Here is a 27,690-nt window from a genome sequence, read left to right as displayed (position 1 = left end):
ATTAACGACACAGTCAATGTGTCATACTTGGACTGTGATGTTAGGGGCTTTGAGATGGCAGAATTCCGCCATCTTAAAGCCCCTAACATCACTGTTTATATATAGACAGTGACGTCAGGGGCTCCTCCAGTGCCAAAGCTCTGGCTGGGGACTCCGGCATGTCAAAGCCTCTAACGTCACTGTCCTTATATGAACAGTGATGTCAGGGGCTTCCCCAGGAACGGAATCCCCAGCCAGAGCGTTGCCAGCGCTATGGCCAGGATTCCGGAATCTCAAAGCCTTGGCAGCACAGTCCATATATGGACAGCGATGTCAGGGGCGCCCTCTAGGAGCAGAATCCCTGGCCAGAGCATCGGAAATAGTCTGGCCGGGGATATCGGCATCTCAATGCCCATATCGGCACTGTCCATATATGGACAGTGATGTCAAGGTCATTCCCAACGCTTGCAATGCTCTTGCCGGGTACTCCATTGTTGAAACCCCCTGACATCAATGTCAATATCTGGACAGTGATGTCAGGGGCTTCTCTGGGCTCAGCGCTTAAAGTAGCGCTGTGCCTGGGAAGTTCCCTTCCGAGAGCCAGGATCAGTCGTCACAAGGATCTCTTTCTGAAAAAAACTGCCATTAGAAACGGATTAATTGACTTCTATAGGGGACAGCCGGCCATGAAAACGGCCGAAAATAGAAGATGGTTTTTTTTGAGGGCCATAGTAGTTCACTGTACTGAAAACCGCCGTGCAATGGCCGTTAGAAAAAACGTCCTTTACATGGCTGTTTTTAACTGTCGTGTGAATCATAGCCTTGAGGACCAAAACAATTCTTTACTTGTTTATTCCCTGGAATTGAGAGAGGCATAACTTTTTTTTTTTATTGTATGTCAACTTTTTAGGTTAACGTTGCTGTTTCCAGGACAAGCTAGCAGTAAATTTATGTTCATTTTTATTTTGGGGGAAATTCAGAAAAATAATAATTGGAATGACGAAGAGAACTTTATAATGTGTTTACTCTATTAAACAGGTTGATGCGGTTATAGAGACACCAAGTATGTGTTATTTACTGTTTCATGACATTAATTTACCATTTTTTACATTATTTGTATTTTATGCAAATTTATTTAAAAATAAACAATTAATATTTTTGTTTACATTTTATCCAGTCCCATTTATCTACAAATCTTCTAAATGTTATAATCATTCTTTAATTATAATTTATTGGCATGTCTATAAACCAATACATTATGCTTGTGCATAATAAAATGCACAGGCACCACTTAGGGCATACCTAAAGTATGCCCGAACAGGCATGATCACAGAAAAGCACCTAGCTACCTTTCTGTACTATCGTCAGCCCCAGTATAAAACTAGTTTGTATAGAAAAATAAAAATAGTCTCCTGTAAAAATAAATCACTGGTTATTGTGGAAACAACCAAATAGAAATAGAATTTTGCTAAACTGAACAATGAAGGACACTTATAAAAACTAAAAGACAGTGTGTTCCCTGCCAACCATGTATTTGTTTTCATTTGCTAACCTGCAATAGGAAATGATGGCTACAATATGAATATAATGTACATGTTGTTCTACTGTTTGTCCTGATACAAATGTATATGAATAAATTATGTAAGATGCAGAGGAATTGAACTGAAGTCTATCATTAACCCCTTAAGGACGCAGCCTAGTTTTGGCCTTAAGGCTCAGAGCCCATTTTTCAAATCTGACATATTTCAATTTATGTGGTAATAACGTCGGAATGCTTAAACCTACCCAAGCGATTCTGAGATTGTTTTCTCGTGACACATTGGGCTTCATGTTTGTGGTAAAATTTGGTCGATATATTCAGTGTTTATTGGTGAAAAATTGCAAAATTTAGAGAAAATTTTGAAAAAATTACATTTTTCAGAATTGAAATGCATCTGCTTGTAAAACAGACGGTTATACCACCCAAAATAGTTACTAGTTCACATTTCCCACATGTCTACTTTAGATTGGCATCGTTTTTTGAACATTATTTTATTTTTCTTGGACGTTACAAGGCTTAGAACATAAACAGCAATTTCTCATATTTTTAAGAAAATTTCAAAAGCCTTTTTTTTAAGGTACCTCTTGAGTTCTGAAGTGGCTTTGTGGGGCCTATGTATTAGAAACCCTGATAAAACACCCCATTTTAAAAACTAGACCCCTCAAAGTATTCAAAACAGCATTTAGAAAGTTTTTTAATCCTTCAGGCATTTCACAGGAATTAAAGCAAAGTGGAGGTGAAATTTGCAAATTTCATTTTTCTTGCTGAATTTCAATTGTATTCATTTTTTTTCTGTAACACAGAAGGTTTTACCAGAGAAACACTACTAAATATGTATTGTCCAGATTCTGCAGTTTTTAGAAATGTCCCACATGTGGCCCTACTGCGCTTGTGGACTAAAACACAAGCCCTAGAAGCAAAGAAGCACCTAGTGCATTTTAAGTCCTCTTTTTTATTAGAATATATTTTAGGCAGCATGCCAGGTTTGAAGAGGTGTTGAGGTGCCAAAACAGTAGGAATCCCCCAATAGTGACCCCATTTTGGAAACTACACCCCTCAAGGAATTCATTTATGGTTGTTGTTACCATTTTGACCGCACAGTTTTTTTCACAGCACGTATTTGAATTGGGCTGTGAAATGAAAAAAATGTCATTTTTTCCAATAAAATGTCATTTGTGATCAAAATTTCTTATTTTCACAGGGAAAAAAATACCCCATTTTGTTGCCCAATTTGTCCTTAGTGTGGCAATACCCCATTTGTGGTGATAAACTGCCGTTTGGGCCCATGGGAGGGCTCAGAAGGAAAGGAGCGCTATATGTTTGTTGGAGTCCAGATTTTGCTGGATTGGTTTTCGGGTGCCATGTCGCATTTGCAGAGCCTCAGAGGTATCAAAGCAATGAAAACCCACCAAAAGTGACCCCATTTTGGAAACTACACCCCTCAAGGAATTCATTTATGGTTGTTGTTAGCATTTTGACCACACAGTTTTTTCACAGCACCTATTTCAATTGGGCTGTGACATTAAAAAAATGACATTTTTTCCAATAAGATGTAATTTTTTATCAAAATTTCTTATTTTCACAGGGAACAAAATACTAAATTTTGTTGCCCAATTTCTCCTGAGTGCAGCAATACCCCATTTGTGGCAATAAACTGCCGTTTGGGCCCATGGGAGGCCTCAGAAGGGAAGGAGCGCTGAGTGTTCTTTGGAGTACAGATTTTGCTGGTTTGGTTTTCGGGTGCCATGTCGAATTTGCAGAGCCCCAGAGGTATCAAAGCAACGGAAACCCATCAGAAGTGACCCCATTTTGGAAACTATACCCCTCAAGGAATTCATTTATGGGTAATGTGACCTTTTAGACCCCATAGTTTCTTCACAGAACTTATTTGAATTGGGCTGGGAATTAAAAAAATATATATTTTTCCTATAATATGTCATTTTAGCTCAAAAATTCTTATTTTCACAAGAAATAAAATACTCCATTTTGTTGCCCAATTTGTCCTGAGTGCGGCAATACCCCATTTGTGGCAATAAACTGCCGTTTGGGCCCATGGAAGGGCTCAGAATGAAAGGAGCGCTGTGTGTTCTTTGGAGTCCAGATTTTGCTGGATTGGTTTTCGGCTGCCATGTCGCATTTGCAGAGCCCCAGAGGTATCAAAGCAATAGAAACCAACCACAAATGACCCCATTTTGGAAACTACACCCCTCAAGGAATTCATTTATGGGTGTTGTGACCATTTTGACCCCATAGTTTTTTCACAGAACTTATTTGAATTGGGCTGGGAATGAAAACAAAATTATTTTTTTCAAATAATATGTAGTTTTGGCTGAAAATGTCTTATTTTCACAAGAAACAAAATACCCCATTCTGTTGCGCAATTTGTGCCGCAATACCCCATTTGTTGTGATAAACTGCCGTTTGGGCCCATGGGAGGGCTCAGAAGGAAAGGACCACCATTTGGCCTACTGGGGATTTTCTAGTGCGAAGTCATGTATGCAGAAGCACCTGAGGTACCAGTACAGTTGAAACCCGCAAGAAGTGACCCCGTTTTAATAACTACACCCTTAAGGCATTCATCTAGAGGTGTAGTGAGCATTTTGACCAGAGACCTACACCCCATAAACTGTAATATGGGTTCTCCCGGGTATGGCAATACCCTACATGTGGCTGTTATCAGCTGCCTGGACACACAGCAGGGCTCAGAGGGGAAAGACGAGGGGGGATAAGCTGTGCGGAGTGCATCAGGGTAAGTAAAATTGGGGTAAATTATAAACCAAGGGATGTATGATAAATTTTAAAACGGACTTTCATACAGAGCTCTGGTTATTCGGGACACGTGTCACATTGATATATTGTGTCATCCCTTATAGCAGACTTTGCACCTCTTTTGACTTTTTCCCTTCTTGCCAGTTTGGGGAACTTCTCCTGGAAAGTGTTGCCGCCCTGGTACGATGCGTGTGGCCCCGCTTCCAGAAGTACTGGGTGCCCCCCCTTCTTGGTCCCTAAAGATTAGGTTCTTGATAATCACCTCTTGAAATTCCAGGAAAGTTCCCGTCGGGCCTGCACATCGACGTAGCACGTACGCATTGTACAATGCCATCTGTATGATGTGCCTGGCCAGCTTCTTATACCACACCGCATGGCGCTGTAGGGCTTCAGGATTTGATCTGACAAGTCCACACCTCCCATGTACCTATTGTAGTCCAGTATGCAGTCTGGTTTGGGGGTGGCCTTTCCTTCATATAGCCTAAACCTGTAGGTATACCCGGATGCACTCTCGCAGCTTATACATCTTCACGCCATACCTTGCCCTCTTACCCGGCAGGTACTCGCGGAATTGAACCCTCCCTTTAAAATGTACCAGGGACTCATCAATAGAAATACACTTCTCGGGGGTGAATGCTTGGGAAAACCGGGCACTGGAACGGTGTAATAGGGGTCTCCGTTTATACAAACGGTCAAAACTGGGGTCATCTTGGGGTGGGCACGGCTCATTATCAGTATAATGTAAGAAGCGAAGTATTGCCTCATTTATTTATTTTTTTAGGTTCCAGTTCAGTTCTGAAGTTGCTTTGAGGGGCCCATATATTAGAAACCCCCTATCAAATACGCCATTTTAGAAACTAAACCCCTCAAAGTATTCACAACAGCATTTAGAAAGTTTATGAACACTTTAGGTGTTTCACAGAAATTTAGAGCAAAGTAGAGGTGAAATTTACATTTTTTTTTTTGTCAGAAAATCCTCTTTATACCATTTTTTTTATAACACAAAAGGATTTATCACAGAAACGCAACTTAATACGTATTGCCCAGATTCTGCAGTTTTGAGAAATATCCCACGTGGCCCTAGTGCGCTAATGGACTGAAGCACCGGCCTCCGAAGCAAAGGAGCACCTAGTGGATTTTGAGGCCTCTTTTTTATTAGGCACCATGTCCGGTTTGAAGAGGTCTTGTGGTGCCAAAACATTGGGAACCCCCCAAAAGTGACCCCAATTTGGAAACTAGACCCCTTGAGGAATGCATTGTAGTTTTCTTGGGGTGCATGCGGCTTTTTGATCAGTTTTTATTCTATTTTTAGGTGGCGTGGTGACTAATAAACAGCAATTCTACTATTGTTTTTTTATTCTATTTTTTTTACAGCGTTCACCATGCGCTATAAATGACATATTCACTTTATTCTGCGGGGCGATACGATTACGGCGATACCCTATGTTTATAGTTTTTTTTATGTCTTATGGCGTTTGCACAATAAAATACGTTTTGTAAACAATCATTTACTTTTTGTGTTGCCTTATTCTAAGAGCCATAACGTTTTTATTTTTCAATCAATAAAGCCGTGCGAGGACTTATTTTTTGCGTAACGAACTGTAGTTTCGATCAGGACCATTTTTCGGTACATGCGACTTTTTGATCTCTTTTTATTCCATTTTTTGGGAGGTGAAGTGACCAAACAATTGTGATTGTGGTTCATTTTATTATTATTTTCCTTTACGGCGTTCACCGTGCGGGATAAATAACGAAATAATTTTGTAGTTCAGGCCGTTACGGACGCGGCGATAACAATTATGTACAGTTTATTTGTTTGTTTATATATTTTTATTAATAATAAATGACTGATAAGGGAAAAAGGGGGATTTTTACTTTTAATACTTTTAAAACTTTTATTTTCTTATTTTTACACAACTTCTTTTAACTTTTTTTTTACTGTATTACTTTGTCCCACTAGGGGACTTGAGGGCAGGAGGCCCTGATCGCAATTCTAATACATGCGTAGTGCAGTGTATTAGAACTGTCAGCTACTCACTGACAGCAAGCATAGTGGGTCCTGACGTTGTCAGGACCCACTAGGCTCCCGTCTATGGCATAGCCGGACGCCATTGTTTGGTGTCCGGTTGCCATAGTCACAATCGCCGGCCGCTATCGCGTAGCAGGCCGGCGATGGCAGCTTAACCCCTAAAAAGCCGCGATCTCTATAGAACGCGGCTTTTAAGGGGTTAATCAGCGGGGACACAGCGATCGGTCCCCGCTGTAGGAGCTGTGACAGCTGCTGAACAAGACAGCAGATGTCACAGCTCCTGTATGTGTCGGGAGGACGGCCGAAACAGCCATTACACCCGAGACGTACCATTCCGTCATGGAGCGCGAACGATACAGCTGCCATGACGTAATAGTACGTCCAGGAGCGGGAAGGGGTTAATGAGGTTGTCTTGTCAGAGACGTCCCCTTTTAGGTTAAGTTCACACGTGGCGGATATGCTGTGAAAAAGCACGCAGCGTATCCGCCATGTGAGCCGCAGTGAATTAGGGGCAATAAAACGCACCAAACTGTGGTGCAGTTTTTCGCCCTGAATGTCTGATGCGGCTAGCAGGCCGGCCTTGTGGGATGTCGTTTCATCCCAGGAGACCGTTGCAGCCTGTGATTGCCTGAAGCGGATGTCATATGGGATGAAGCGTCATCCCAGGAGGCCGGCCCCCTGACGTCAACCAGGCCGGCCTCTTGGGATGACGTTTCATCCCATGTGACCGCCGCTACAGCCTGTGATTTGCTGCAGCGGTCACATGGGATGAAACGTCACCCGAGGAGGCCGGCCTGGACGACTAAACATTCTTCTGGGTAAGTATCAAATTATTATTTTTTCTGAGTTGCATTTTTTGTGGTGGAGTCGCTGCAAACCTGCCGCAAAAAAATGCAACAACTACTATTTGTTGCGGGTTTTACCTCCCATTGAATTCATTGGGGAAAACCCGCAACAAATAAGCAGCATTTACGCGAATACAATTGACATGCTGCGGAATATAATTCCGCACCGCAGGTCAACTTCTGACCATTTTTTTCCGCTGAGAATTTACGCAGCGTGTGGATGAGATTTGTTTTATCTCATCCACTTTGCTGCTACTATATTTGCTGTGCATTTTCCGCAATGAATTCCGTTCCGGAAAATCCGCAGTATTTATGCAACTTGTGAACTGACCCTTAGAATGAAACAAACGGCTGATATTAGATACTTATTTTTCAATAGAATATAATTTTATTTTGTAAAAGGCTAACAAAAATATAAAAGTACACATGGTTTTGTTACGATTGTAATGACTCGAACAATAACGTTAACATGTTATTTAAACCCGAAGGTAAACGATCTTATGGAATAGATTTTTTTTCACCCACAAAAAATGTATTAATAAAAGTTAATCAATGCACCTCAAAATAGTACCAATGAAAACGACATCTCTAGATCTTTAGGGGCTGCCAGAGCCTCACTCAACATCTGATGTTGGATAAAAAATGAATTAGATTGGTTGGATTTTTCTTTTGTGACTTCATTGCTATCTATCGCATGAGAGAACCAGCCATGTTAAGTATCAGCCAATGAATTTAGTATCTATGGCTGCTGGCCATTCTTTTATGGGATCTGTTGACAAATCTAATGTCTATGGCCTGGCAGACACTTATCTCCGACCCAAATGAAATAACACACAATTTCCTTGTGCCAAACATGTTTGTTAATGGGGGAGTTAAGGATTATAGCTGTCAGTAGAATGTAAGTTATGCCCACAGCTATCTAATGTCTCTGGTTTATGGCTTGCTTTTATCTGAGTTCTACAGGGCCAACCCCAAAAAATCCATATACACAATGATTTTTATCCATATTAATTTGATTGCTTTTGGTTTTTCTTTCTGCTACCTGGAAGGACAAATAATAAGACAAATCTAATCCGTGTAAATTGAGTGCACATTTAATGTAAATAAATTCAGCTTTCAAACAGATATATTTTCCTTTAATTTAATATTATATTTCTTACCCCATCTGAAACACTTGGAGTTCTGGCTTTAGTGCAGTACTAGACTTATTCATTTCTTAGGTAATTGCATCCGAGGCAAATGTGTTGTGATCCTGTATAAATGCAAATTATTCATATGGCTGCAGGCTTTAATATGAAATACAAAGTGAATGGTAATGATCTTCCTTTTATTCACACATTTACCACATACCTGGAACACTTGCCAGAGATACAAATTCGAGATTTGGGCAAGGAAATTGAACTCTTCCGAACATAATCATATGTTCCTACAACAATAAAGTCAAAACATAAGGGTGATCTGTAACTTAGAATTCTAAAGTTTCTTTAACCCCTTAAGGACACGGCCAATTTTGGCCTTGAGGACAGAACAATTTTTTTAGATTTCCCTCTTTGCATCCCGACGTTCATAACTCTTTTATTTTTTGTACCACGTAGTTGTATGAGACTTTGTTTTTTGCGGGACGAGTTGTACTTTATGTTGGTACCATTTTTTGGTACAAATACATTATCGTTTAATTTATATAAATTTTTATTTTGGCGAAAATGCAGAAAAAAAGTTCCACAGCAGTTTTAATATATTTTTTTTTACACCATACACCGATCATCATAAATAACGTTATACAGGTTGTTACGGTCGTGGCGATACCAAATATGTCTACATTATTTCATGTTTTGGGACTTCTATTTTAAAAAGTTGATTTATTATTAAAAAAAATGTGTGTTTGTGTATTTTTTTTACTTTTTATTTATTTATCTTAAAAAAAATGTAAATTCATTTTAACTTTTTTTTTTTTAATCACATAAAGGGATTTATCATTTTTATTTTGTAACTAATGTACTGGCATAGATCTATATGCTAGTACATTAACCTGTGTACTGATTGTACACAGGCAGTTGTTAGGGCAAACCTCAGTATGCCCTAACAGGAAATATGTTCAGACAGCCCTGTCCTTCAATGGACCCTGGGCTGTCTGGACATATGAGTTATGGGCTTTGATCGTGTCACAGTTATCTTCTGTGACGCGATCAAAGTGCAGTCCCCTCTCCTTGAACGCCGCGATCAGCTTTTATCACGACATTCAAGGGGTTTAACTGTGGAGAGAAGATGTTTCTCTTCTCTCTGCTGTCAGTGGCTGTGTATTACAGCCGTTGCCCCGCTCTCGATCACACTGTCACACAGGATGAGAATGCTCATCCTAATGCGCCAAGTACTCGCCGCTCAGGACGAGGATTCTCGTCCTGTGTCGGCAACCAGTTAAAGAGGCTCTGTCACCAGTTTATAACTGCCCTATCTTCTACCTAATCTAATAGGCACTTTAATGTGTATAACAACAGGTCTTTTTTAAATGTTTATTTTTGACCAAGTTATGACATGTGGGAGGAAGTCCCGTCACCGCGTGATCTCACGAGATCACGCTGTGCAGTGAAACAAGTTGGGCATGAATGAAGAGAAGTGTGTGTGATGCTGATTGGTCAGCGTCATACACTTTTCTTTACAACGCCCACTTGGTGAAAAGTAAAAAAACGCCAAGTTGGGCATTAGGAACAAATTAGCATAAAACTAAAAATTATCATAACTTGGTCAAAAATAATTGGTGTTTTTTTTTAAATAAAAAAAACCCACTGTTGTTATCTACATTAGAGCGCCTATTATATTAGGTAGGAGTTAGGGAATTTATAAACTGGTGACAGAGCCTCTTTAATGAAGCTGGGGCTTGGAAATGGAACACACATTTCTGTGTGTATTTTTACTGAAGAGTTCCCATATTGCATTTTGGAAAGTTCTGATTAAGGAACTACAAATATGAAAAAGTCTAAAGATTTGTAATATAAAATACAAATAAAAATATTCTGCTTTTCCAGGTTTCTCTTTAAGGGGAATCGGTTAGCTAATTTTTGCCTACCGAACAAATACCTGCGTTTCGTAGGTCTTTTAAAACCAACTGCTTACAATTATTTGTATGGTTTCCGATCATCTTCTTTGCAGAGATAATCCACTTTATTTAAATATGTAAATGAGTTTGGAAGTTCCACTCGGGCGGTCCGAATCTCGGCATCTAACCCTGCCAAGGTCCTTTCCCTTGCTCATGATTGACAGTGCCACGCTACGGCGACGTCACTGTTTTCTTCCTTGAATTCTGTGAGGCCCATGAGGACTTTACACCACAGCAGCAAGCGTATGCATGAGAGTTCAGTGAAGGAAACAGTGACATCACATAGTGTGGCGCTGTCAATCATGAGCAAGAGGGAGTTGGGCAGGGTTAGTTGCAGGGGTGGGATTCGGCCGGTTCGCCCTGATTCTCCCGAACAGGTTGCCAAAATTACAGCCGGTTCGTAGAACCGGGGTGAGGCGGGAAACTAGAACCGGTCCCCTCCACTCAATTGTATTTGCGTCCTTAGGACGCAAATACAATTGACTAGACTAGCGCTGCCCTGGCGAGGCACATGATGCCTCGCCATGCGGCGCTTTAATGCTGATGCCGCTGCGTAGTTCTGCTGGAGGAGGACTGGCGTCGCTGGAGGATGGCACGGCACGGGGACAGGTAAGCATATGTTTGTTTTTTTCCTTTTACTGTGGGCAGTGTTGGGGCCTTAACTATAGGGTACGATAACTGCAGGGGAGGACTATGTAGGGGACAATAACTACAGGGGAGGACTATATAGGGGACAATAACTACAGGGGAGGACTATACAGGGGACAATAACTACAGGGGAGGACTATACAGGGGACAATAACTACAGGGGAGGACTATATAGGGGACACAACCTACAAGGGAGGACTATATAGGGGGACTACCTACAGGGGACTATATAGAGGCCCCTATCTATAGGGAACGCCTCAGGGGGCACTATCTACAGGGAAAACCACAGGGGGCACTATTTACAGGGGATGCAACAAGGGACACTATCTATAGGGAACAATAATAATAACAACACTATCTATAGAGGGCACTACGGGGAGCACTATCTACAGAGGGCTTTATGAGGCACTATGTACAGGGGGCTCTATGGGGAGCACTATCTACAAAGAACACTATGGGGAGCACTATCTACACTATAGAGGCACTATAAGGGGTTTTACACTGGGCGACTATCGTGTAGAGCAGCGTTCATATAATGCTCGTTCCCTGTGTAAAAAGGTCAGCGATCAGCAGATAAACGAGCAACCAATCTATCATCTGCTGGTCGTATAGTTTTAAAAAAGTAAAATATTATCGTTGTCGGCTGCATATCTCCCGGTGTAAACGGAGATGCGCTGCCGACATAATAACAATGTATGGGGACGAGCGATCAGAGTAACGACCACTCGTCCCCATCCATAGCTACGTGTGACCGGAGAAAACGAGCGCCGATAAATTATGTTTTTTTTATTGGCGCTCGCTGCATCGGTCGAATATCGGTAGGTGTAAAAGGCCCTTATCTCCAAGGGGCTCTATGAGGGGCACTATCTACAAGGGGCACTGTGTGTGGTGCATTACTTTACAGTGTTTGACACAATTTTAGTCATGGACACAGTGTATGAACTTTGTCACTATGTAATGTCTGATATTGTTTGTTTCATGTCCCCTCTAAATTGTAAAGTGCTGCGTAATATGTTGGCGCTATATAAATAAAGATTATTATTATTATTACTATTATATTCGGGAGAACAGTGTATAGTACTATTATATTCAGCACAGCTTGTAGCACTATTATGTTCGGCGGCACAGTGTCTGTTACTATTATATTTAGGAGCATAGAGTGTGGCACCGTGAAAATTTTATCTTTGTTTATAGGTGCGGAAATGTTGGAAAAGTGAGGAGCTGAAGACATCTGAGCGGCAAATTCTGCAGAAATGGGTCATGGTCCGGAGAAGTCATAATAGAGAACAAAAGAAAAGAGAAAAAGAACGACTCCAATCAGAAAAGTCATCAACGGTAAGTCACTACATGTAAATGTTTATTCTACCTGTGACTGATCAGTACTGTAGTCACTGTATGATCTGCAGCGAGATGATGGATGTATCGTTCTTTTTTTGTGAAACAAAAACTCCCAGCATATCCTTACCATCGTTCTGTCAATACTGGGAGCTGTTGTTTTATGCAATACAAACTTATATGGCAGGGGTTAAACTGAATTTGCAAATGATCTCTGTACTGAGCTGCGTTTGTGCTGTATTTATGTAAGGAGCTTGCTTCTGGTGCTGTATATATGTACTGAGCTTGGTTCTGGAGTTATATACATCATAGCAAAGCTCAGAACATATATACAACTCCAGAGCCAAGCTCAGTACATATATACAGCACCAGAACAAAGCTCATTACATAAATACAGCACCAGAACAAAGCTCAGTACACATATACAGCACCAGAACAAAGCTCAGTACACATATACAGCACCAGAACAAAGCTCAGTACATATATACAGCATCAGAACCAAGCTCGTAACATACATACAACACCAGAACCAAGCTCAGTACATATACAGACATATATACAGCACCAGAACCAAGCTCAGTACATATATACAACATCACAACCAAGTTCAGTATATATATATATATATATATACACACACACAACACCACAACCAAGCTCAGTACATATATACACCATCAGAACCAAGGTCCGTACATATATACACCATCAGAACCAAGGTCTGTACATATATACACCATCAGAACCAAGGACCGTACATATATACACCATCAGAACCAAGGACCGTACATATATACACCATCAGAACCAAGGTCCGTACATATATACATCACCGGAACCAAGCTCATATATATATATATATATATATATATATATATATATATATATATATATATACACACACACATATACATATATGTATATCTATGTATATAAACAAAAGAAATCCCACAGCACTACGATGGTTCCAAAAAGTATGTGATTTATTCAGTCAACAGCAGCTGTTGACTGAATAAATCACATACTTTTTGGAACCATCAGAGTGCTGGGGGATTTATTTTGTTTATGTCTTATAACCCACGGATCTGGATTACCTGCTTGCACCCATTATCGTGTTGGAATCTGTCGCAGAGTGCTGCTTATCTCCACACACACACATATATATATATACATATACACACACACACATACATACATATATACATACATACATATACATACACACAGCATCTGAACCAAGCTCAGTACATACATACAGTATCAGACCCTAGCTCAGTACATAAACAGCACCAGAACCAAGCTCGGTAGACATATACACAACACCAGAACCAAGCTCAGTACATATACACAGCATCAGAACTTAGCTCAGTACATAAATACAGCACCAGAATATTACATAGATACAGTACTGAGCTTGGTTTTGGTGCTGTATTTATGTACAGAGATTGGTTCTTGTGAGTATATATTTACTGAGCTTGGTTCTGGGGCTGTATATATGTACTGAGCTTGGTTCTGGGGCTGTATTTATATGCTGAGCTTGGTTCTGGTGCACTTTATATGTTCTGAACTTGGTTCTGGTGTTGTATATATGTACTGAGCATTGTTTTGGTGCTGTATTTTTGTACTCAGCTTGGTTCTGGTGTTGTATAGATGTATGAGCTTGGTTCTTGTGCTGTATATATGTACTGAGCTATGTTCTGGTATTGTATATATGTACTGAGCTTTGTTTTGGTGTTGTATATATGTACTGAGCTTGGTTGTGGTGTTGTAGTTATGTACTGAGCCTTGTTCTTGTGCTGTATATATGTACTGAGCTTGGTTCTGGAGCTGTATATATGTACTGAGTTTTGTTCTGGTGCTGTATATACGTACTGAGCTTTGTTCTGGTGCTGTATATATGCATGAGCTTGGTTCTGTATATATGTACAGAGCTTGCTCATGGCACCGTATCTGCGCATTAGCTGGGAGAGTTATCGCATCTTACTGCGCACGCCGCACTCTCCTCCACCCTTCTCACAGTCCACAGCCTAACTAAATGGGCTGAGCACGCTTAGGATATTGAATGTGCACATATAGGTCTATACGTAATGGGTGAGTTTAATCTAATTAGCGTCGGTAGTTATGTACGCTTTTCACACGAAAACATTCTGGACAGGGAATTTCTGTATTTAGAGTCCACTTTAATATAGGGTGTATTTGGAATATCGTAATTGTTTTATTTTATTATTAGAATAATTTTCCATGGCGCGATCAAACACCGCGACCCCCCCCCCCACGCGTATGTGTTTGTCCACAAAACAGGGAACCTGTTATTAAAAATATAAAATTTTTAATCCCAACCCTGTTTAGATGCCTTGACCAGAAACACTTGACGGATTTTAGACTGTCCTAGTGACACCTCCAACTTCATTTACATATTGAAATAAAGAGAATTATCTTTGCAAAAGAAGATGATAGGATGTCAAACAAAGGTATGTGGGCACATGGTTTTAAGAGGCTCACTGAATGTTGGTACTTATTTGGTAGGAAAAAATTAACTGACAGATTCCCTTTAAAGTGTAAGATATCCTTTAGTGCACATTAGGTAACTGCATAAACAGCAATTCCGTGTTATTGGAAATACTGCCTTTAAAAATTTATGACCTCACAAGGCAGTAGGGCTGGGCAATTTATCGAAAAAAAACAAAGAACGAAACCAAAATTCAGCGCAATTAACTGACATCTTGCACATTTGGTCTTTAAAAAACAAATTCAATAAAATTCCAGGTTTTAACTCTATCTGCATGTTCAGGGTTAGGTATGTATTTTATTAGGCACTTTTGGGGCTATGTGGGGGCAACTATTGGGACGTCGTACAGCATGGGGTATTATCCTGTGAGGGCAGCTATGGGGGACTTTATACTGTGTGGAGGGCAGCTATAGGGGAATTATACTGTATGGAGGGCAGTTATAGGGGCATTATACTGTGTGGAGGACAGTTATGGGGGCATTATACTGTGTGGAGGACAGTTATGGGGAAATTATAGTGTGCAGAGGCAGCTATGGGGGCATTATACTGTGGGGGCAGCAGTTCAGGGGCATTATACTGTCACGAAGGGTCTGTGGACCCATTGGGCCGTATCGCCTTGGCGGTAAGGCAGCTGGCCAACAGAGAGCAGGTGATTGTCTATAGTTCTATAGGTACCTGTGGCAGCTCAGACAGCAGCAGGACAGGCTCGGCTGGGACTTAGGTAGCAGGCGGATGTCAGGCGAGGTGAGGCCGGTCAGACGTGGATGTAGCACAGCACGACTTTGGCACAGCTCCGTGCTAGACCGGGAAGGTATGGATTGCTAGGAACAGGAACCAAGTATAGGTACAGGGACTGGAACAGGAAACACACTAGGAGGCCATCACATAGACAAACTATAGGAAACACAACGCTCAGGCATAAAACTAGGGGGCTGGACCCCTCATAGTCCAGGGTACTCACGGGTCAAAATTCGTCCATGAGGTACGGTGCGCGCGCTGCCCCTTTTATCCCTACGGGATCCGGCAGAGGTGAGTGGACGCGAGCGCTGGCGTCTCCTGAGGAGGCTGGGACCAACGCTTGCCGACTCGTGGCTGCGGCTGTCAGGGGGAGGTTGGAGCTGACAGCCCCCAGCCACGGACATTACATACTGTGTGGATAGCAGTTATAGGGGGCATTATACAGTGTGGATAGCAGTTATGGGAGGATTATTGTGCAGGGGCAGCGATAGGGGGCATTATACTGTGTGGAGGACAGTTATAGAGGCATTACACTGTGTGGGGAGCACTATGGGGGCAATATACCATGCAATCGCAGCAATGGTCACCCACGCGATCATAATCACAGGGCTGGTTATGGGGACTGTGCTGGGCCTAACAAAGTCCCATAGGGCAGTACAAGAATAATTCCTGCTAGGGCATAAATTACGCATGCCCAAATAACTATCTGTGCATCTTACAGAATATGGCCAAAAGTATGTGGACACCCTTCCTAATTATAGCTTGGATGTTTCAGCCACACCCATTGAAAAGATCAACGCATCACTCGCGAACTGCCTCGAGAATCAGCACAAGAATTATAAGAATGGGCTTCCATGATCGAGCAGAGGCACACAAGCCTTATTTTACTATACGTAATGCCAAGCGTCAGCTTGAGTGATGTAGAGCATGCTGCGGCCGGAGCAGTGGAAACTTGTTTTCTGGTAAGATGAATCTGGCAGTCTGATGGATGTATCAAGGTTTGGTGGATGCTAGAAGAATGCTACCTACTGGAATGCATAATGCCTTCTGTAAAATTTGGTGGAAGAGGGGTAATGGTCTGAGGCTGCTTTTAATGGCTTGGACGAAGCCCCTTGTTTCCAGTAAAGGGTAATGTTAATGTTATTGCTACATCATACAATTGTGTTCTTCCAACTTTTTGGTAATAGCTTGGGGTAGGCCCTACCCCTGATCCAGCATAACTGCTCCTGTGCACAAAGAGAGGTCCTGAATGAGATGGTTTGACCAGTTTAGTGTGAAGGAACTGGAGTGGCCTGCACAGAGCCCTGACCCTAACTGCACTCAACACCTTTGAGATAAAGTGGAATGCATATTGCATGCCAGACCTTCTCGTCCAGCATCAGTGGCTGACCTTACAAAAGCACTTTTGGCTGAATGGCAACAAATTTCCAGACACCCTCTAAAATCTTGTAGAAAGCCTTCCTAGAAGAGAGGAGGCTGTTAAAGCAGCAGAAAAGGATCCAACTCCATATCAACCTTTAGGCCAGGTTCCCATAGGTCAGATACGCTGCGTAAAAACTGTGAGGCGTATCCGACCTGGAACCCACAGCACCTTCCGCGGAAAGCAGCGCTGGAAAAACTGTTCATACTTACCCCCTCCCTCTCTTCTACACGTAATGCGGCCTCCTAAGAGGATGTTGCAGACCATGTGACGCTGCAACCTGTGATTGGCTGCAGCGGTCACATTTGATCAAACATCATCACAGGAGGCCGGACTGCAACAAGTAGTAGGGAGTTCTGCCGAAAAACTTGCCTTTCTGCTGCAGGTTTTGCATCCCCATGGAATTCAATGGGGAAAACCCGCAACAGAAAACTGTTTAAAGAGGCTCTGTCACCAGATTTTGCAACCCCTATCTGCTATTGCAGCAGATAGGCGCTGCAATGTAGATTACAGTAACGTTTTTATTTTTAAAAAACGAGCATTTTTGGCCAAGTTATGACCATTTTCGTATTTATGCAAATGAGGCTTGCAAAAGTACAACTGGGCGTGTTGAAAAGTAAAAGTACAACTGGGCGTGTATTATGTGCGTACATCGGGGCGTGTTTACTACTTTTACTAGCTGGGCGTTCTGATGAGAAGTATCATCCACTTCTCTTCAGAACGCCCAGCTTCTGGCAGTGCAGATCTGTGACGTCACTCACAGGTCCTGCATCGTGTCGGCACCAGAGGCTACTGTTGATTCTGCAGCAGCATCAGCATTTGCAGGTAAGTAGCTACATCGACTTACCTGCAAACGCCGATGCTGCTGCAGAATCATCTGTAGCCTCTGGTGCCGGTGTCCTCGCTCGTCTGACAAGATGCAGGACCTGTGAGTGACGACACAGCGTGATCTCTCGAGAACACGGCTGTGTCTGCACTGCCAGAAGCTGGGCGTTGTGAAGAGAAGTGGATGATACTTCTATACACAACGCCCAGCTAGTAAAAGTAGTAAACACGCCCCGATGTACGCACATAATACACGCCCAGTTGTACTTTTACTTTTCAACACGCCCAGTTGTACTTTTGCAAGCCTCATTTGCATAAATACGAAAATGGTCATAACTTGGCCAAAAATGCTCGTTTTTTAAAAATAAAAACGTTACTGTAATCTACATTGCAGCGCCTATCTGCTGCAATAGCAGATAGGGGCTGCAAAATCTGGTGACAGAGCCTCTTTAAATTGACATGCTGTGGATTTAAATTTTGCATCGTGGGTAATATTTAATATATTAAAGTTTACACTGCATTTTTTTCCGCAGCGTGTGGGCATGAGATTTTCTAAATCTCATCCACTTTGCCGCTACTGTAAATGCTGCAGAATTTCCTCACGCGTTTACACTACGTGGGAGCCCCGCCTCATGGTTTTGGAATGGGAGGTCTTACAAGCTTATAAATGTGTGATATTCAGGTCTTCACATACTTTTGGCCAGATAGTATGAAATATCTTATGCCTATTCACTATGTATAACCTTATTCAGTGCAAAGGAAAACCAGATTCTGGCAAAAGAAAGTGGCAATGTACCCTATTCGTGTAATGATGCACAATTATTTTTACGGTCTTAAAAAAAACAACACAAAAAGGCTCTTAATTTTTTTTAAGCTTTTATTATTACAGGGAAAAAAAAAACGTATACGTCAAAACTTACACCCTTTGATGAATATTTAAAGGAGTCTTCTTCTATAGACCGAGCCCTTCTTTGAGTGTTTTGGCATTGGATGGAGAACTATGCAAAGAAAGCAGTGCTGAAAAATTAACTCTCAAATAAAACATTTTTGTTTGTGTTTTAACAGTCACATTCTTTTATGCATGAATTCATTGCACCACGAACCGCTATGATTGCAGCCTTAGGCCCCCTACACACGGCCGTGGCTGTAATCCCAATCCGTGATTACGGCTACGGCCGGCCGTGCTCCCATTATAAAGTATGGGGGCACAGTCCGTAAAATAAAAAATAGAACACGTCCTATTTTTCTGCGGAGCCTTTCTATTGCTTCCCATAAACATACGGGAAGGGGTCCGTGGGCAATAGAAATTAATGGGTCCGTAATTGTGGATCAAAATTACAGCTGTGTGCATGGAGCCTTAGACCATATTCAAACGGTCCAAATGTGAACGCATTTTAGCGTCCGTATTATGGCTTCAACACTCCCGCAGGTCAACTGAACCGAACGAAAATCAACTTAAGTGTTCTATGGCGATCTAAGTTCACCTAAATTGTACCACGGAAGTACCGGGCGTTGCGGCCATAATGCAGACCCTAAGATTTGCCCGCCTTAAGGCTGTCAGAATTCATATTTGTGTATTCACATGTTGCGGATTGAGTAACACGTGTATAATTTTTTCCGCAATGTGGGAATACAGTATTATTTGGCCGTTCAAGAATTATGATAGGCATCCCCCGACACACTGCGGTACATGTCAAAATAAGAGTTTTCTTAAAATTTGGCATGTTACTTCTTGAAGCTGCTAACAAGAGCAAATTCAAGCGAATAACATTTATTAGCTATTCACTGTATATGTGATGTTAGATTAATGGCGGTCCGACAACTGGGACCTCCTTCAATCACTAGAATGGGGACTCCAGTCCCCCCCCCACCCAACTGTGATGAGGAAGTGTCTGTATGAAGTGAAGTTCAAGCATGCGTGCTGCCGCTCAATACAAGTCATTGGAGTGAGAACATTTGGCTGTTCCTGTAACGCTATTGCAGTTGTGTAGATTAATGGGGATTGGGGTTTTTAAGGCATTTGATCCCCACCTTTTGCTTAATTGAAGGAGTCCAATCGCTCAGCTAAGTGCTCCCTTCCCCCATTCTGTCATTTTGACGGGTCTGCAATAGAGACTGCAGATCATTTTGTGTACAATGCAATACTAAACCATAAAAGAATCTTTTGACTCCAAAAAGCTGAAACACTGCAGTCTATGATGTTTTGTTGATCCAGCTGCCCTAAGGTGTGCGGTGCCTGATGAAAGCCGCTTTACTCATTACTGCTCTTCCCCGAGTGCGGAGTCTTGTTCTGTGTATAGAACTTGTGATCAATACTTACGTAGCATGAGCCAAGCTCAGTGTCTGCTGCTGAAAGAAGGTGGCAGTGCTGCTAATGGGATAAAGTGCACACTACTTCACTACACATCACAAAAACATGAATTGTAGAGTCAGCAAATGCACTGCACCCTCCTCTTGCTGCAGTCCCCCTGTAGGACACCCATCAGCAGCAGTGTCATAGCAGGCGTAGCTAATACAGGAGATTTTACGGCTTGCCAAGCATTGCAGATGCAACTTCTCCTCTGCAGCCTGCTGTTTATTGTGGGATCCCATTATTTACTACTGTAACTAAACACGGCCATAACTGTTTCATCTGGTCATCAATAACCAATAGATTAAGAACAGAAAATCTGTTCCACCAGTTTAAAGACATTAAAATGATATTAGGTTGCCAGTCGCTGCATACCCACGAGCTTTGTCCTGATCTCCCATTCATCTCAATGAAGAGTAATGAGGCATGTGCAGCCACCCCTCTAAAATTCACAACTCCTCATTTTTGGGATCAGTAGTGACAGAGGATTACATACATACATACATACATACATACAAGACGACTAGTCCAAAAGCAAAGATAAAAGTTAGGGCCCCTGTCAGATTTTGCTTGACACCTCCACATTAGACGGTCCTAGTGCCACCATGCATTTTTAGCTTTCTTGTTTTTTTTAATATTGTAGAAACTGTGGCGATCACAACCCTGTGCCGGTTCGCACAACCCAATAGAATAAAGACGAGACTGAAATGGAATGAACCCCATCTCGCCAGGGGCCTTATTGCTGCCACATGGGCTGCCTCTATCGTACGTATGCCATAGGGAAGTGGTTAGAGTGGCCCAATTGACATGTCATAAAAGTTAATCATGGCAAAATCTTTTTAGGTTCTGACTCCTCATACACATTACATGGTCAGCCAGTCCCATTGAAATCGGCAGGTCCGGCCAAGATACATGTAATGTGTAAGACCAACCTAAACGCTAGTTTGGCTCGACTTGGCCGAGTGTGTTTGTGTTCTCAAAAGTGATAAAGTCGCTGTCAAAGACCTCTGGCAGTGGCTTATACCCTTACAAACAATAGATTTAGGCATGTTAAATACTAACTTGCCCGACCCTTCTTTCCCCTGACATCTGCCTTTGTCATACATATTAGATGGTGATGCAGCAATAGCTATGGGTGCTTAACAGATGGGTGGACACATTGCTCTAACCAGATCTATAATTGGGGTATACAGGATTTGTGATCTGTTGTAGATTTTGTATACTGGACAGTGGACATATAATAGCACACATAAGGCTCTTCACTTTTACTACTGCTTATGGTCTTTACCTTTTCCAATGTTACCTATAGATTTGGGATCCAGTTCTAACTTCTGACATGCACATCCTACCATCAAATGCTCAAGAATTGCAAAAAGTTCTAATTTTTGTTTGAAGTATTTATAAAACCCAGAAACCCGACAGCCCAGTGAATAGTGGTGCAATGCTTTTTGCTTCAGCATTCAAAGAGGTATCTGAATTTTGCTGTAGTGTCAATGAAACTGTTCTGTTAATGAAACTCTCCAGTCATTAAGAGGTCAACACGAGCATGTGTTTTTCCAAGGCAGAACACTCCCCGATAGCATTAAGGCTCATTCACGCTTATGAATACGTATTAATTACGTTTTTTTCATTGAAGAAACGTTGTTAATACATTTAAATGGTTTTATTGACATTTGATCCAAATACAAGTGTGAATGAGCCCTATATACAATTCTGTAGGATTAATGCGACGAAGATAATAACACATTACAGTAAAAGCTCCAACTAATCCCTTTGAAACCCTCCCTTTTATCTTCAGATTAACCTTAAGACTGAAGCATGTTTCTTTTTGACACATACACAATTTGCTATATTTGACGGTGAGCTCTTATAGACAGGTCTGGCACGCCGGACATGAAACACATCCATAATGCATGAGATTGTCAGTCTTCCAGCGAGACGTGTGTGACTGCAGCCTTATATGGAGCGGTTGGGGATTCTCTCCAGCCCTCCGCTTGTGAGGGGGTGGAGAGAGGGTGATGTGCTATCCTACGCTCAATAGTGCTTTCCGGAGCCATCATCACAGGGAACAAAATGATTGTTTGCCTTAGGTGGGAGATGAAAGCAAATCCCCCCCCCCCCTCTCGTTGATGCACTATGGAAACTACGCTCATTCAAAACACATGACTTGAAAAAGGAGAAGGAGAAAACAGAGGGAAGACAAACACGTGTCATAACTACATCCCACAGGCAATACAGTGACCTAATAGGTGTAGTAGCTATATACACGAGATGTGGGATACCCGAGACATGTCCATCAATGAGAAATAGACAATTGAATGCGTTTCTCACGGGTTTCTTCCTCTTCGACCGGTTCTGACTGGGCAGCCAAAACTAATCTATGACCTATAGACCTGCATTGGGGTATAGCTTTTTACTTCCTGCATCTCTATAGTCTCTGCTATTATCATAGCGATCCCCGGGAACATTAGGTTGTTTACCTGTAGCTTTATGGGCAGATAAGCACTCCTAAAAGGGTCTCCTGCTATGAAACACGTAACATAGGCAAATGCTGAGCAAGCTGCTGTGCTCCTGACTGTGGCACAAACACTTTGACCCCGCTGAGGACAGGGAGGAATGCATGTGCATTCATTGTACGGCGCTGAAACAATATTTGGCACTATAAAAAAAAGAAAAAAGCTTGCATCAATGATTTTTGAGCGTTTTTTTTTTTTTTTAGGATCTATTACTCCAAGGAGAGATCTATATTAGAGAAGTCATCAGTGTATCACAGGGCTTCTACATCAGGACAACCGGTCTATGTTTTACTAGAGATCCCCCTACTGGGTCTCATGCACATATTTAGGATCCATATTTCATGGATCCTAAATGCAGAGCAAAGCCTTTGACCAGGACCATACGGAGAAGAAAAAAACGTAGCATTCTTTATCAGATGCCATACACTGGACTAGGTTGGAAAACGCAGTCCAGGATATAGTAGCGTACACAGAACTCTGCAGCCCGCAATACAGGTCCGGATTATGGGCAGAAATGAACGCATTCGCGTGGAAAGAGCTGGCATTCAGAAGGACCAGGAATTCCATTTTTGATAATGGGCGCTGTGTAATAAAACATTTCCTCTGCCATGTTGCTGGAGGGAAAATGTGTAAGCCCTGGTATTCTCCCTGGCAATAACGTCTGATTGTTAAGGGGTTCAGCAGCCCGACCCCCAGGATCAGCTCATGCTTGCGGGAGCAAACGGTGGGTGTTTTGCATGTTCCCAGCAATGTTCAGAGTAGTACTACACGCCTGCTGGGAGTCGTATGACTCACTCTGATCCTGGTAAACAACAAGGGAGCCTCCCATGTACATTTGTTTACAGGCGACTTTCCCATGGCCATTACACCAAACCTAATGCAATGTAAGCCTGTAGAAATAGCAGGATCGCAGCTCGCTCAGGCGACATAAACAGGACATATATACATCCATTTATTCTTAGAGGACATATAGCAGCAGCACTTCTACTCTCTGGGTGGTATTCTGCCACGTGATGGTCCACAAGCCCTCACCACTCAGCCTTGTGAAGGGGGAAGGGAGTGATCATCATTATCTCCACTACTACTGAGCATTAACCCTTCACACCCCAAGGTGGTGTTGCTTTGCAGTATAAACATGAATCACTAAGGTACGCTTACCGATGCACCACATCCCTCCCCAGCGCCAGAAGGGTTAAAAGGGGCGCCCCTGCTGTCTGCACACACACATGGGGTGAGTGCAGGGAGGTCACACTGTATCATGCATTCTACGCCGTCATCTCCGCACTATTTACATCACGGTCACGACGCAGGGAGTGACACATCAATATAGCGGCCCTCTAATGAATCACTCATACATAATGGAAAATGAGTGGGGCACATACGGGCAGGAACCCCGAGTCATTCTCTTACGTTGGCACTTGACAGCTCAGTCTAAGGTGGGGGTGGGGAGGAGAAAACGTTAGTAGACGCCGTCTGCACATTCAGCCCCTCCCCCTCCAGTCATATATGGTGCGCTCTTCCCTGTGTAAATAAGACGCTGCTGATAGAAGGACGCGCGCGCCCCCCCCCCCCCCCCCGCTTGATATAAGTGCGCTATATACCAACGGGCTAAAGGATCCGTAGGTGAAATGGCTGCTTTCTTTCATGCAGCAACAATCTGTCAAAAAATGTGATCTACCAAATCTTGTCATTTATCAATCACACGTGTCAATCAGTAATGGGTGTTTGTCCTTTACTTATAATGCTATTTTCTACAATATTGGCACACATCATAGCTGCTACACACACAGCTCTGCATCATAGCTGCTACACACAAAGCTCTGCATCATACCTGCTACACACACAGCTCTGCATCATACCTGCTACACACAGCTCCGCATCATACCTGCTACACACACAGCTCCGCATCATACCTGCTACACACACAGCTCCGCATCATACCTGCTACACACACACACAGCTCTGCATCATACCTACTACACACAAAGCTCTGCATCATACCTGCTACACACACAGCTCTGCATCATACCTGCTACACACACACAGCTCTGCATCATACCTGCTACACACACACAGCTCTGCATCATACCTGCTACACACACACAGCTCTGCATCATACCTGCTACACACACAGCTCTGCATCATACCTGCTACACACAAAGCTCTGCATCATACCTGCTACACACACAGCTCTGCATCATACCTGCTACACACAGCTCCGCATCATACCTGCTACACACACAGCTCCGCATCATACCTGCTACACACACAGCTCCGCATCATACCTGCTACACACACACACAGCTCTGCATCATACCTACTACACACAAAGCTCTGCATCATACCTGCTACACACACAGCTCTGCATCATACCTGCTACACACACACAGCTCTGCATCATACCTGCTACACACACACAGCTCTGCATCATACCTGCTACACACACACAGCTCTGCATCATACCTGCTACACACACAGCTCTGCATCATACCTGCTACACACAAAGCTCTGCATCATACCTGCTACACACACAGCTCTGCATCATACCTGCTACACACACAGCTCTGCATCATACCTGCTACACACACAGCTCTGCATCATACCTACTACACACAAAGCTCTGCATCATACCTGCTACACACAAAGCTCTGCATCATACCTGCTACACACAAAGCTCTGCATCATACCTGCTACACACAAAGCTCTGCATCATACCTGCTACACACAAAGCTCTGCATCATACCTGCTACACACAAAGCTCTGCATCATACCTGCTACACACACGCAGCTCTGCATCATACCTGCTACACACGCAGCTCTGCATCATACCTGCTACACACAAAGCTCTGCATCATACCTGCTACACACAAAGCTCTGCATCATACCTGCTACACACACACAGCTCTGCATCATACCTGCTATACACAAAGCTCTGCATCATACCTGCTATACACACACACACACACACACACACACACACACACAGCTCTGCATCATACCTGCTATACACACACACACACACACACACACACAGCTCTGCATCATACCTGCTACACACACAAACCTCTGCATCATACCTGCTACACACAAAGCTCTGCATCATACCTGCTGCACACACACAGCTCTGCATCATACCTGCTACACACAAAGCTCTGCATCATACCTGCTACACATAAAGCTCTGCATCATACCTGCTACACACACAAAGCTCTGCATCATACCTGCTACACACAAAGCTCTGCATCATACCTGCTACACACAAAGCTCTGCATCATACCTGCTACACACAAAGCTCTGCATCATACCTGCTACACACACACAGCTCTGCATCATACCTGCTATACACAAAGCTCTGCATCATACCTGCTATACACACACACAGCTCTGCATCATACCTGCTATACACACACACACACACAGCTCTGCATCATACCTGCTATACACACACAGCTCTGCATCATACCTGCTACACACACACAGCTCTGCATCATACCTGCTACACACACAGCTCTGCATCATACGTGCTACACACAAAGCTCTGCATCATACCTGCTACACACACAGCTCTGCATCATACCTGCTACAAACAAAGCTCTGCATCATACCTGCTACACACAAAGCTCTGCATCATACCTGCTATACACACACACACACAGCTCTGCATCATACCTGCTATACACACACACAGCTCTGCATCATACCTGCTACACACACAAAGCTCTGCATCATACCTGCTACACACACAAAGCTCTGCATCATACCTGCTACACACACAGCTCTGCATCATACCTGCTACACACAAAGCTCTGCATCATACCTGCTACACACAAAGCTCTGCATCATACGTGCTACACACAAAGCTCTGCATCATACCTGCTACACACACAGCTCTGCATCATACCTGCTACACACAAAGCTCTGCATCATACCTGCTACACACACACAGCTCTGCATCATACCTGCTATACACAAAGCTCTGCATCATACCTGCTATACACACACACACAGCTCTGCATCATACCTGCTATACACACACACACAGCTCTGCATCATACCTGCTACACACACAAAGCTCTGCATCATACCTGCTACACACACACAAAGCTCTGCATCATACCTGCTACACACAAAGCTCTGCATCATACCTGCTACACACACACAGCTCTGCATCATACCTGCTACACACACAAAGCTCTGCATCATACCTGCTACACACACAGCTCTGCATCATACCTGCTACATACACAGCTCTGCATCATACCTGCTACACACAAAGCTCTGCATCATACCTGCTACACACAAAGCTCTGCATCATACCTGCTACAAACAAAGCTCTGCATCATACCTGCTACACACAAAGCTCTGCATCATACCTGCTACACACAAAGCTCTGCATCATACCTGCTACACACACACACAGCTCTGCATCATACCTGCTATACAAAAAGCTCTGCATCATACCTGCTATACACACACACACACAGCTCTGCATCATATCTGCTATACACACACACAGCTCTGCATCATACCTGCTACACACACAAAGCTCTGCATCATACCTGCTACACACACACAAAGCTCTGCATCATACCTGCTACACACAAAGCTCTGCATCATACCTGCTACACACACACAGCTCTGCATCATACCTGCTACACACACACAGCTCTGCATCATACCTGCTACACACAAAGCTCTGCATCATACCTGCTACACACAAAGCTCTGCATCATACCTGCTATACACACACACAGCTCTGCATCATACCTGCTATACACACACACACAGCTCTGCATCATACCTGCTATACACAAAGCTCTGCATCATACCTGCTATACACACACACAGCTCTGCATCATACCTGCTACACACACACAGCTCTGCATCATACCTGCTACACACACACACAGCTCTGCATCATACCTGCTACACACACACAGCTCTGCATCATACCTGCTACACACAAAGCTCTGCATCATACGTGCTACACACAAAGCTCTGCATCATACCTGCTACACACACATCTCTGCATCATACCTGCTACACACACAGCTCTGCATCATACCTGCTACACACACAGCTCTGCATCATAC

Source organism: Rhinoderma darwinii, chromosome 2 (genome assembly GCF_050947455.1).
Source record: "Rhinoderma darwinii isolate aRhiDar2 chromosome 2, aRhiDar2.hap1, whole genome shotgun sequence".
Taxonomy (NCBI): Eukaryota; Metazoa; Chordata; class Amphibia; order Anura; family Rhinodermatidae; genus Rhinoderma; species Rhinoderma darwinii.
This window is presented reverse-complemented; position numbering follows the sequence as displayed.